The sequence below is a fragment of the Spermophilus citellus genome (genome assembly GCF_964194105.1).
Source record: "Spermophilus citellus genome assembly, chromosome: 11".
In the NCBI taxonomy this organism is placed as follows: domain Eukaryota; kingdom Metazoa; phylum Chordata; class Mammalia; order Rodentia; family Sciuridae; genus Spermophilus; species Spermophilus citellus.
This window is the reverse complement of record NC_138192.1, coordinates 5608902-5623057: the sequence shown is the minus strand read 5'-3', so window position 1 is coordinate 5623057 and position 14156 is coordinate 5608902.

The window sequence follows — 14156 nt, the reverse complement described above, 5'->3', positions numbered from 1 at the left end:
ACACTTTCATGGAAAGGGTTTGCCATGCTTCCCAAAATTACGAATCTCCAGAAATCTCAGCAAATATTTTTTCACCCAAACTGGATGATACTTTCAGGTAATGATCAGTAAACGAAGGCGACTTGGTTCCCCAAATTTCGTTCTTCTATGTTGAAGCGTTCGTTTCCAGTAACAGTTTGAATTTTTAGGTTTCACTGTGTTTTCTCCTATATTGATAGATGTATTTGGAACTCTAAATCCAACACGGTTTGTGCTAGCTTCTTGAAACTTGACACAATAAAGTAGTTTCAAGTTCTGTCTCTATGTTTTGTTTCCTCTTGATGTAGCCCTAAGCAGTGACAGGCGAGAAACACTTCCATGGAAAGGAGTTGCCAGGCTTCCCAAAATTACGAATCTCCAGAAATCTCAGCAAATATTTTTTCACCCAAACAGGATGATACTTTCAGGTAATGATCAGTACACGAAGGCGACTTGGTTCCCCAAATTTCGTTCTTCTATCTTGAAGCGTTCGTTTCCAGTAACAGTTTGAATTTTTAGGTTTCACTCTGTTTTCTCCTATATTGATAGATGTATTTGGAACTCTAAATCCAACACGGTTTGTGCTAGCTTCTTGAAACTTGACACAATAAAGTAGTTTCACGTTCTATCTCTATGTTTTGATTCCTCTTGATGTATCCCTAAGCAGTGACTGGCGAGAAACACTTTCATGGAAAGGGGTTGCCAGGCTTCCCAAAATTACGAATCTCCATAAATCTCAGCAAATATTTTTTCAGCCAAACTTGATGATACTTTCAGGTAATGATCAGTACATGAAGGCGACTTGGTTCCCCAAATATCGTTCTTCTATGTTGAAGCGTTCGTTTCCAGTAACAGTTTGAATTTTTAGTTTTCACTCTGTTTTCTCCTATATTGATAGATGTATTTGGAACTCTAAATCCAACACGGTTTGTGCTAGCTTCTTGAAACTTGACACAATAAAGTAGTTTCACGTTCTATCTCTATGTTTGGATTCCTCTTGATGTAGCCCTAAGCAGTGACAGGCGAGAAACACTTTCATGGAAAGGGGTTGCCAGGCTTCCCAAAATTACGAATCTCCAGAAATCTCAGCAAATATTTTTTCAGCCAAACTGGATGATACTTTCAGGTAATGATTAGTACACGAAGGCGACTTGGTTCCCCAAATTTCGTTCTTCTATGTTGAAGCGTTCGTTTCCAGTAACAGTTTGAATTTTTAGGTTTCACTCTGTTTTCTCCTATATTGATAGATGTATTTGGAACTCTAAATCCAACACGGTTTGTGCTAGCTTCTTGAAACTTGACACAATAAAGTAGTTTCACGTTCTATCTCTATGTTTTGATTTCTCTTGATGTATCCCTAAGCAGTGACTGGCGAGAAACACTTTCATGGAAAGGGGTTGCCAGGCTTCCCAAAATTACGAATCTCCATAAATCTCAGCAAATATTTTTTCAGCCAAACTTGATGATACTTTCAGGTAATGATCAGTACATAAAGGCGACTTGGTTCCCCAAATATCGTTCTTCTATGTTGAAGCGTTCGTTTCCAGTAACAGTTTGAATTTTTAGGTTTCACTCTGTTTTCTCCTATATTGATAGATGTATTTGGAACTCTAAATCCAACACGGTTTGTGCTAGCTTCTTGAAACTTGACACAATAAAGTAGTTTCACGTTCTATCTCTATGTTTGGATTCCTCTTGATGTAGCCCTAAGCAGTGACAGGCGAGAAACACTTTCATGGAAAGGGGTTGCCAGGCTTCCCAAAATTACGAATCTCCAGAAATCTCAGCAAATATTTTTCAGCCAAACTGGATGATACTTTCAGGTAATGATCAGTACACGAAGGCGACTTGGTTCCCCAAATTTCGTTCTTCTATGTTGAAGCGTTCGTTTCCAGTAACAGTTTGAAATTTTAGGTTTCACTCTGTTTTCTCCTATATTGATAGATGTATTTGGAACCCTAAATCCAACACGGTTTGTGCTAGCTTCTTGAAACTTGACACAATAAAGTAGTTTCAAGTTCTATCTCTATGTTATGTTTCCTCTTGATGTAGCCCTAAGCAGTGACTGGCGAGAAACACTTACATGGAAAGGGGTTGCCAGGCTTCCCAAAATTACGAATCTCCAGAAATCTCAGGAAATATTTTTTCACCCATACTGGATGATACTTTCAGGTAATGATCAGTACACTAAGGTGACTTGGTGCCCCAAATTTCGTTCTTCTATGTTGAAGCGTTCGTTTCCAGTAACAGTTTGAATTTTTAGGTTTCACTCTGTTTTCTCCTATATTGATAGATGTATTTGGAACTCTAAATCCAACACGGTTTGTGCTAGCTTCTTGAAACTTGACCCAATAATGTAGTTTCATGTTCTATCTCTATGTTTTGATTCCTCTTGATGTAGCCCTAAGCAGTGACTGGCGAGAAACACTTTCATGGAAAGGGATTGCCAGGCTTCCCAAAATTACGAATCTCCAGAAATCTCAGCAAATATTTTTTCACCCAAACTGGATGATTCTTTCAGGTAATGATCAGTACACGAAGGCGACTTGGTTCCCCAAATATATTTCTTCTATGTTGAAGCGTTCGTTTCCAGTAACAGTTTGAATTTTTGGTTTCACTCTGTTTTCTCCTATATTGATAGATGTATTTGGAACTCTAAATCCAACACGGTTTGTGCTAGCTTCTTGAAACTTGACACAATAAAGTAGTTTCACGTTCTATCTCTATGTTTGGATTCCTCTTGATGTAGCCCTAAGCAGTGACAGGCGAGAAACACTTTCATGGAAAGGGGTTGCCAGGCTTCCCAAAATTACGAATCTCCAGAAATCTCAGCAAATGTTTTTTCACCCAAACTGGATGATACTTTCAGGTAATGATCAGTACACGAAGGCGACTTGGTTCCCCAAATATCGTTCTTCTATGTTGAAGCGTTCGTTTCCAGTAACAGTTTGAATTTTTAGGTTTCACTCTGTTTTCTCCTATATTGATAGATGTATTTGGAACTCTAAATCCAACACGGTTTGTGCTAGCTTCTTGAAACTTGACACAATAAAGTAGTTTCACGTTCTATCTCTATGTTTAGATTCCTCTTGATGTAGCCCTAAGCAGTGACAGGCGAGAAACACTTTCATGGAAAGGGGTTGCCAGGCTTCCCAAAATTACGAATCTCCAGAAATCTCAGCAAATATTTTTTCACCCAAACAGGTTGATACTATCAGGTAATGATCAGTACACTAAGGTGACTTGGTTCCCCAAATTTCGTTCTTCTATGTTGAAGCGTTCGTTTCCAGTAACAGTTTGAATATTTAGGTTTCACTCTGTTTTCTCCTATATTGATAGATGTATTTGGAACTCTAAATCCAACACGGTTTGTGCTAGCTTCTTGAAACTTGACACAATAAAGTAGTTTCACGTTCTATCTCTATGTTTTGTTTCCTCTTGATGTAGCCCTAAGCAGTGACTGGCGAGAAACACTTTCATGGAAAGGGGTTGCCAGGCTTCCCAAAATTACGATTTCCAGAAATCCCAGCAAATATTTTTTCACCCAAACAGGATGATACTTTCAGGTAATGATCAGTACACTAAGGTGACTTGGTGCCCCAAATTTCGTTCTTCTATGTTGAAGCGTTCGTTTCCAGTAACAGTTTGAATTTTTAGGTTTCACTCTGTTTTCTCCTATATTGATAGATGTATTTGGAACTCTAAATCCAACACGGTTTGTGCTAGCTTCTTGAAACTTGATACAATAAAGTAGTTTCACGTTCTATCTCTATGTTTTGATTCCTCTTGATGTAGCCCTAAGCAGTGACTGGTGAGAAACACTTTCATGGAAAGGGTTTGCCATGCTTCCCAAAATTACGAATCTCCAGAAATCTCAGCAAATATTTTTTCACACAAACTGGATGATACTTTCAGGTAATGATCAGTACACAAAGGCGACTTGGTTCCCCAAATTTCGTTCTTCTATGTTGAAGCGTTCGTTTCCAGTAACAGTTTGAATTTTTAGGTTTCACTGTGTTTTCTCCTATATTGATAGATGTATTTGGAACTCTAAATCCAACACGGTTTGTGCTAGCTTCTTGAAACTTGACACAATAAAGTAGTTTCACGTTCTGTCTCTATGTTTTGTTTCCTCTTGATGTAGCCCTAAGCAGTGACAGGCGAGAAACACTTCCATGGAAAGGAGTTGCCAGGCTTCCCAAAATTACGAATCTCCAGAAATCTCAGCAAATATTTTTTCACCCAAACAGGATGATACTTTCAGGTAATGATCAGTACACGAAGGCGACTTGGTTCCCCAAATTTCGTTCTTCTATGTTGAAGCGTTCGTTTCCAGTAACAGTTTGAATTTTTAGGTTTCACTCTGTTTTCTCCTATATTGATAGATGTATTTGGAACTCTAAATCCAACACGGTTTGTGCTAGCTTCTTGAAACTTGACACAATAAAGTAGTTTCACGTTCTATCTCTATGTTTTGATTCCTCTTGATGTATCCCTAAGCAGTGACTGGCGAGAAACACTTTCATGGAAAGGGGTTGCCAGGCTTCCCAAAATTACGAATCTCCATAAATCTCAGCAAATATTTTTTCAGCCAAACTTGATGATACTTTCAGGTAATGATCAGTACATGAAGGCGACTTGGTTCCCCAAATATCGTTCTTCTATGTTGAAGCGTTCGTTTCCAGTAACAGTTTGAATTTTTAGTTTTCACTCTGTTTTCTCCTATATTGATAGATGTATTTGGAACTCTAAATCCAACAGGGTTTGTGCTAGCTTCTTGAAACTTGACACAATAAAGTAGTTTCACGTTCTGTCTCTATGTTTTGTTTCCTCTTGATGTAGCCCTAAGCAGTGACTGGCGAGAAACACTTTCATGGAAAGGGGTTGCTAGGCTTCCCAAAATTACGAATCTCCAGAAATCTCAGCAAATATTTTTTCACCCAAACAGGTTGATACTATCAGGTAATGATCAGTACACTAAGTTGACTTGGTGCCCCAAATTTCGTTCTTCTATGTTGAAGCGTTCGTTTCCAGTAACAGTTTGAATTTTTAGGTTTCACTCTGTTTTCTCCTATATTGATAGATGTATTTGGAACTCTAAATCCAATTCGGTTTGTGCTAGCTTCTTGAAACTTGATACAATAAAGTAGTTTCAGGTTCTATCTCTATGTTTTGATTCCTCTTGATGTATCCCAAAGCATTGACTGGCGAGAAACACTTTCATGGAAAGGGTTTGCCATTCTTCCCAAAATTACGAATCTCCAGAAATCTCAGCAAATATTTTTTCACACAAACTGGATGATACTTTCAGGTAATGATCAGTACACGAAGGCGACTTGGTTCCCCAAATTTCGTTCTTCTATGTTGAAGCGTTCGTTTCCAGTAACAGTTTGAATTTTTAGGTTTCACTGTGTTTTCTCCTATATTGATAGATGTATTTGGAACTCTAAATCCAACACGGTTTGTGCTAGCTTCTTGAAACTTGACACAATAAAGTAGTTTCACGTTCTGTCTCTATGTTTTGTTTCCTCTTGATGTAGCCCTAAGCAGTGACAGGCGAGAAACACTTCCATGGAAAGGGATTGCCAGGCTTCCCAAAATTACGAATCTCCAGAAATCTCAGCAAATATTTTTTCACCCAAACAGGATGATACTTTCAGGTAATGATTAGTACACGAAGGCGACTTGGTTCCCCAAATTTCGTTCTTCAATGTTGAAGCGTTCAATTCCAGTAACAGTTTGAATTTTTAGGTTTCACTCTGTTTTCTCCTATATTGATAGATGTATTTGGAACTCTAAATCCAACACGGTTTGTGCTAGCTTCTTGAAACTTGACACAATAAAGTAGTTTCTCGTTCTATCTCTATGTTTTGTTTCCTCTTGATGTAGCCCTAAGCAGTGACAGGCGAGAAACACTTTCATGGAAAGGGGTTGCCAGGCTTCCCAAAATTACGAATCTCCAGAAATCTCAGCAAATATTTTTTCACCCAAACTTGATGATACTTTCAGGTAATGATCAGTACACGACGGCGACTTGGTTCCCCAAATATCGTTCTTCTATGTTGAAGCATTCGTTTCCAGTAACAGTTTGAATTTTTAGGTTTCACTCTGTTTTCTCCTATATTGATAGATGTATTTGGAACTCTAAATCCAACACGGTTTGTGCTAGCTTCTTGAAACTTGACACAATAAAGTAGTTTCACGTTCTATCTCTATGTTTTGATTCCTCTTGATGTAGCCCTAAGCAGTGACAGGCGAGAAACACTTCCATGGAAAGGGGTTGCCAGGCTTCCCAAAATTACGAATCTCCAGAAATCTCAGCAAATATTTTTTCACCCAAACAGGATGATTGTTTCAGGTAATGATCAGTACACGAAGGCGACTTGGTTCCCCAAATTTCGTTCTTCTATGTTGAAGCGTTCGTTTCCAGTAACAGTTTGAAATTTTAGGTTTCACTCTGTTTTCTCCTATATTGATAGATGTATTTGGAACCCTAAATCCAACACGGTTTGTGCTAGCTTCTTGAAACTTGACACAATAAAGTAGTTTCAAGTTCTATCTCTATGTTTTGTTTCCTCTTGATGTAGCCCTAAGCAGTGACAGGCGAGAAACACTTTCATGGAAAGGGGTTGCCAGGCTTCCCAAAATTACGAATCTCCAGAAATCTCAGGAAATATTTTTTCACCCATACTAGATGATACTTTCAGGTAATGATCAGTACACTAAGGTGACTTGGTGCCCCAAATTTCGTTCTTCTATGTTGAAGCGTTCGTTTCCAGTAACAGTTTGAATTTTTAGGTTTCACTCTGTTTTCTCCTATATTGATAGATGTATTTGGAACTCTAAATCCAACACGGTTTGTGCTAGCTTCTTGAAACTTGACCCAATAATGTAGTTTCATGTTCTATCTCTATGTTTTGATTCCTCTTGATGTAGCCCTATGCAGTGACTGGCGAGAAACACTTTCATGGAAAGGGATTGCCAGGCTTCAAAAAATTACGAATCTCCAGAAATCTCAGCAAATATTTTTTCACCCAAACTGGATGATTCTTTCAGGTAATGATCAGTACACGAAGGCGACTTGGTTCCCCAAATATCTTTCTTCTATGTTGAAGCGTTCGTTTCCAGTAACAGTTTGAATTTTTGGTTTCACTCTGTTTTCTCCTATATTGATAGATGTATTTGGAACTCTAAATCCAACACGGTTTGTGCTAGCTTCTTGAAACTTGACACAATAAAGTAGTTTCAAGTTCTATCTCTATGTTTTGTTTCCTCTTGATGTAGCCCTAAGCAGTGACTGGCGAGAAACACTTACATGGAAAGGCGTTGCCAGGCTTCCCAAAATTACGAATCTCCAGAAATCGCAGGAAATATTTTTTCACCCATACTGGATGATACTTTCAGGTAATGATCAGTACACTAAAGTGACTTGGTGCCCCAAATTTCGTTCTTCTATGTTGAAGCGTTCGTTTCCAGTAACAGTTTGAATTTTTAGGTTTCACTGTGTTTTCTCCTATATTGATAGATGTATTTGGAACTCTAAATCCAACACGGTTTGTGCTAGCTTCTTGAAACTTGACCCAATAATGTAGTTTCATGTTCTATCTCTATGTTTTGATTCCTCTTGATGTAGCCCTAAGCAGTGACAGGCGAGAAACACTTTCATGGAAAGGGGTTGCCAGGCTTCCCAAAATTACGAATCTCCAGAAATCTCAGCAAATATTTTTTCACCCAAACTGGATGATACTTTCAGGTAATGATCAGTACACGAAGGCGACTTGGTTCCCCAAATATCGTTCTTCTATGTTGAAGCGTTCGTTTCCAGTAACAGTTTGAATTTTTAGGTTTCACTCTGTTTTCTCCTATATTGATAGATGTATTTGGAACTCTAAATCCAACACGGTTTGTGCTAGCTTCTTGAAACTTGACACAATAAAGTAGTTTCACGTTCTATATCTATGTTTAGATTCCTCTTGATGTAGCCCTAAGCAGTGACAGGCGAGAAACACTTTCATGGAAAGGGGTTGCCAGGCTTCCCAAATTAGGAATCTCCAGAAATCTCAGCAAATATTTTTTCACCCAAACAGGTTGATACTATCAGGTAATGATCAGTACACTAAGGTGACTTGGTTCCCCAAATTTCGTTCTTCTATGTTGAAGCGTTCGTTTCCAGTAACAGTTTGAATATTTAGGTTTCACTCTGTTTTCTCCTATATTGATAGATGTATTTGGAACTCTAAATCCAACACGGTTTGTGCTAGCTTCTTGAAACTTGACACAATAAAGTAGTTTCACGTTCTGTCTCTATGTTTTGTTTCCTCTTGATGTAGCCCTAAGCAGTGACAGGCGAGAAACACTTCCATGGAAAGGAGTTGCCAGGCTTCCCAAAATTACGAATCTCCAGAAATCTCAGCAAATATTTTTTCACACAAACTGGATGATACTTTCAGGTAATGATCAGTACACGAAGGCAACTTGGTTCCCCAAATTTCGTTCTTCTATGTTGAAGCGTTCGTTTCCAGTAACAGTTTCAATTTTTAGGTTTCACTCTGTTTTCTCCTATATTGATAGATGTATTTGGAACTCTAAATCCAACACGGTTTGTGCTAGCTTCTGGAAACTTGACACAATAAAGTAGTTTCACGTTCTATCTCTATGTTTTGATTCCTCTTGATGTATCCCTAAGTAGTGACTGGCGAGAAACACTTTCATGGAAAGGGGTTGCCAGGCTTCCCAAAATTACGAATCTCCAGAAATCTCAGCAAATATTTTTTCACACACTGGATGATACTTTCAGGTAATGATCAGCACACGAAGGCGACTTGGTTCCCCAAATTTCGTTCTTCTATGTTGAAGCGTTCGTTTCCAGTAACAGTTTGAATTTTTAGGTTTCACTGTGTTTTCTCCTATATTGATAGATGTATTTGGAACTCTAAATCCAACACGGTTTGTGCTAGCTTCTTGAAACTTGACACAATAAAGTAGTTTCACGTTCTGTCTCTATGTTTTGTTTCCTCTTGATGTAGCCCTAAGCAGTGACAGGCGAGAAACACTTCCATGGAAAGGGGTTGCCAGGCTTCCCAAAATTACGAATCTCCAGAAATCTCAGCAAATATTTTTTCACCCAAACAGGATGATACTTTCATGTAATGATTAGTACACGAAGGCGACTTGGTTCCCCAAATTTCGTTCTTCAATGTTGAAGCGTTCAATTCCAGTAACAGTTTGAATTTTTAGGTTTCACTCTGTTTTCTCCTATATTGATAGATGTATTTGGAACTCTAAATCCAACACGGTTTGTGCTAGCTTCTTGAAACTTGACACAATAAAGTAGTTTCACGTTCTATCTCTATGTTTTGTTTCCTCTTGATGTAGCCCTAAGCAGTGACAGGCGAGAAACACTTTCATGGAAAGGGGTTGCCAGGCTTCCCAAAATTACGAATCTCCAGAAATCTCAGCAAATATTTTTTCACCCAAACTGGATGATACTTTCAGGTAATGATCAGTACACGACGGCGACTTGGTTCCCCAAATATCGTTCTTCTATGTTGAAGCATTCGTTTCCAGTAACAGTTTGAATTTTTAGGTTTCACTCTGTTTTCTCCTATATTGATAGATGTATTTGGAACTCTAAATCCAACACGGTTTGTGCTAGCTTCTTGAAACTTGACACAATAAAGTAGTTTCACGTTCTATCTCTATGTTTGGATTCCTATTGATGTAGCCCTAAGCAGTGACAGGCGAGAAACACTTCCATGGAAAGGGGTTGCCAGGCTTCCCAAAATTACGAATCTCCAGAAATCTCAGCAAATATTTTTTCCCCCAAACAGGATGATAGTTTCAGGTAATTATCAGCACACGAAGGCGACTTGGTTCCCCAAATTTCGTTCTTCTATGTTGAAGCGTTCAATTCCAGTAACAGTTTGAATTTTTAGGTTTCACTCTGTTTTCGCCTATATTGATAGATGTATTTGGAACTCTAAATCCAACACGGTTTGTGCTAGCTTCTTGAAACTTGACACAATAAAGTAGTTTCACGTTCTATCTCTATGTTTTGTTTCCTCTTGATGTAGCCCTAAGCAGTGACAGGCGAGAAACACTTTCATGGAAAGGGGTTGCCAGGCTTCCCAAAATTACGAATCTCCATAAGTCTCAGCAAATATTTTTTCACCCAAACTGGATGATACTTTCAGGTAATGATCAGTACACGAAGGCGACTTGGTTCCCCAAATATCGTTCTTCTATGTTGAAGCGTTCGTTTCCAGTAACAGTTTGAATTTTTAGGTTTCACTGTGTTTTCTCCTATATTGATAGATGTATTTGGAACTCTAAATCCAACACGGTTTGTGCTAGCTTCTTGAAACTTGACACAATAAAGTAGTTTCACGTTCTGTCTCTATGTTTTGTTTCCTCTTGATGTAGCCCTAAGCAGTGACAGGCGAGAAACACTTCCATGGAAAGGGGTTGCCAGGCTTCCCAAAATTACGAATCTCCAGAAATCTCAGCAAATATTTTTTCACCCAAACAGGATGATACTTTCAGGTAATGATCAGTACACGAAGGCGACTTGGTTCCCCAAATTTCGTTCTTCTATGTTGAAGCGTGCATTTCCAGTAAAAGTTTGAATTCTTAGGTTTCACTCTGTTTTCTCCTATATTGATAGATGTATTTGGAACTCTAAATCCAACACGGTTTGTGCTAGCTTCTTTAAACTTGACACAATAAAGTAGTTTCACGTTCTGTCTCTATGTTTTGTTTCCTCTTGATGTAGCCCTAAGCAGTGACAGGCGAGAAACACTTCCATGGAAAGGGGTTGCCAGGCTTCCCAAAATTACGAATCTCCAGAAATCTCAGCAAATATTTTTTCACCCAAACTGGATGATACTTTCAGGTAATGATCAGTACACGAAGGCGACTTGGTTCCCCAAATTTCGTTCTTCTATGTTGAAGCGTGCATTTCCAGTAAAAGTTTGAATTCTTAGGTTTCACTCTGTTTTCTCCTATATTGATAGATGTTTTTGGAACTCTAAATCCAACACGGTTTGGCTAGCTTCTTGAAACTTGACCCAATAATGTAGTTTCATGTTCTATCTCTATGTTTTGATTCCTCTTGATGTAGCCCTAAGCAGTGACAGGCGAGAAACACTTTCATGGAAAGGGGTTGCCAGGCTTCCCAAAATTACGAATCTCCAGAAATCTCAGCAAATATTTTTTCACCCAAACTGGATGATACTTTCAGGTAATGATCAGTACACGAAGGCGACTTGGTTCCCCAAATATCGTTCTTCTATGTTGAAGCGTTCGTTTCCAGTAACAGTTTGAATTTTTAGGTTTCACTCTGTTTTCTCCTATATTGATAGATGTATTTGGAACTCTAAATCCAACACGGTTTGTGCTAGCTTCTTGAAACTTGACACAATAAAGTAGTTTCACGTTCTATATCTATGTTTAGATTCCTCTTGATGTAGCCCTAAGCAGTGACAGGCGAGAAACACTTTCATGGAAAGGGGTTGCCAGGCTTCCCAAATTAGGAATCTCCAGAAATCTCAGCAAATATTTTTTCACCCAAACAGGTTGATACTATCAGGTAATGATCAGTACACTAAGGTGACTTGGTTCCCCAAATTTCGTTCTTCTATGTTGAAGCGTTCGTTTCCAGTAACAGTTTGAATATTTAGGTTTCACTCTGTTTTCTCCTATATTGATAGATGTATTTGGAACTCTAAATCCAACACGGTTTGTGCTAGCTTCTTGAAACTTGACACAATAAAGTAGTTTCACGTTCTGTCTCTATGTTTTGTTTCCTCTTGATGTAGCCCTAAGCAGTGACAGGCGAGAAACACTTCCATGGAAAGGAGTTGCCAGGCTTCCCAAAATTACGAATCTCCAGAAATCTCAGCAAATATTTTTTCACACAAACTGGATGATACTTTCAGGTAATGATCAGTACACGAAGGCAACTTGGTTCCCCAAATTTCGTTCTTCTATGTTGAAGCGTTCGTTTCCAGTAACAGTTTCAATTTTTAGGTTTCACTCTGTTTTCTCCTATATTGATAGATGTATTTGGAACTCTAAATCCAACACGGTTTGTGCTAGCTTCTGGAAACTTGACACAATAAAGTAGTTTCACGTTCTATCTCTATGTTTTGATTCCTCTTGATGTATCCCTAAGTAGTGACTGGCGAGAAACACTTTCATGGAAAGGGGTTGCCAGGCTTCCCAAAATTACGAATCTCCAGAAATCTCAGCAAATATTTTTTCACACACTGGATGATACTTTCAGGTAATGATCAGCACACGAAGGCGACTTGGTTCCCCAAATTTCGTTCTTCTATGTTGAAGCGTTCGTTTCCAGTAACAGTTTGAATTTTTAGGTTTCACTGTGTTTTCTCCTATATTGATAGATGTATTTGGAACTCTAAATCCAACACGGTTTGTGCTAGCTTCTTGAAACTTGACACAATAAAGTAGTTTCACGTTCTGTCTCTATGTTTTGTTTCCTCTTGATGTAGCCCTAAGCAGTGACAGGCGAGAAACACTTCCATGGAAAGGGGTTGCCAGGCTTCCCAAAATTACGAATCTCCAGAAATCTCAGCAAATATTTTTTCACCCAAACAGGATGATACTTTCATGTAATGATTAGTACATGAAGGCGACTTGGTTCCCCAAATTTCGTTCTTCAATGTTGAAGCGTTCAATTCCAGTAACAGTTTGAATTTTTAGGTTTCACTCTGTTTTCTCCTATATTGATAGATGTATTTGGAACTCTAAATCCAACACGGTTTGTGCTAGCTTCTTGAAACTTGACACAATAAAGTAGTTTCACGTTCTATCTCTATGTTTTGTTTCCTCTTGATGTAGCCCTAAGCAGTGACAGGCGAGAAACACTTTCATGGAAAGGGGTTGCCAGGCTTCCCAAAATTACGAATCTCCAGAAATCTCAGCAAATATTTTTTCACCCAAACTGGATGATACTTTCAGGTAATGATCAGTACACGACGGCGACTTGGTTCCCCAAATATCGTTCTTCTATGTTGAAGCATTCGTTTCCAGTAACAGTTTGAATTTTTAGGTTTCACTCTGTTTTCTCCTATATTGATAGATGTATTTGGAACTCTAAATCCAACACGGTTTGTGCTAGCTTCTTGAAACTTGACACAATAAAGTAGTTTCACGTTCTATCTCTATGTTTGGATTCCTATTGATGTAGCCCTAAGCAGTGACAGGCGAGAAACACTTCCATGGAAAGGGGTTGCCAGGCTTCCCAAAATTACGAATCTCCAGAAATCTCAGCAAATATTTTTTCCCCCAAACAGGATGATAGTTTCAGGTAATTATCAGCACACGAAGGCGACTTGGTTCCCCAAATTTCGTTCTTCTATGTTGAAGCGTTCAATTCCAGTAACAGTTTGAATTTTTAGGTTTCACTCTGTTTTCGCCTATATTGATAGATGTATTTGGAACTCTAAATCCAACACGGTTTGTGCTAGCTTCTTGAAACTTGACACAATAAAGTAGTTTCACGTTCTATCTCTATGTTTTGTTTCCTCTTGATGTAGCCCTAAGCAGTGACAGGCGAGAAACACTTTCATGGAAAGGGGTTGCCAGGCTTCCCAAAATTACGAATCTCCATAAGTCTCAGCAAATATTTTTTCACCCAAACTGGATGATACTTTCAGGTAATGATCAGTACACGAAGGCGACTTGGTTCCCCAAATATCGTTCTTCTATGTTGAAGCGTTCGTTTCCAGTAACAGTTTGAATTTTTAGGTTTCACTGTGTTTTCTCCTATATTGATAGATGTATTTGGAACTCTAAATCCAACACGGTTTGTGCTAGCTTCTTGAAACTTGACACAATAAAGTAGTTTCACGTTCTGTCTCTATGTTTTGTTTCCTCTTGATGTAGCCCTAAGCAGTGACAGGCGAGAAACACTTCCATGGAAAGGGGTTGCCAGGCTTCCCAAAATTACGAATCTCCAGAAATCTCAGCAAATATTTTTTCACCCAAACAGGATGATACTTTCAGGTAATGATCAGTACACGAAGGCGACTTGGTTCCCCAAATTTCGTTCTTCTATGTTGAAGCGTGCATTTCCAGTAAAAGTTTGAATTCTTAGGTTTCACTCTGTTTTCTCC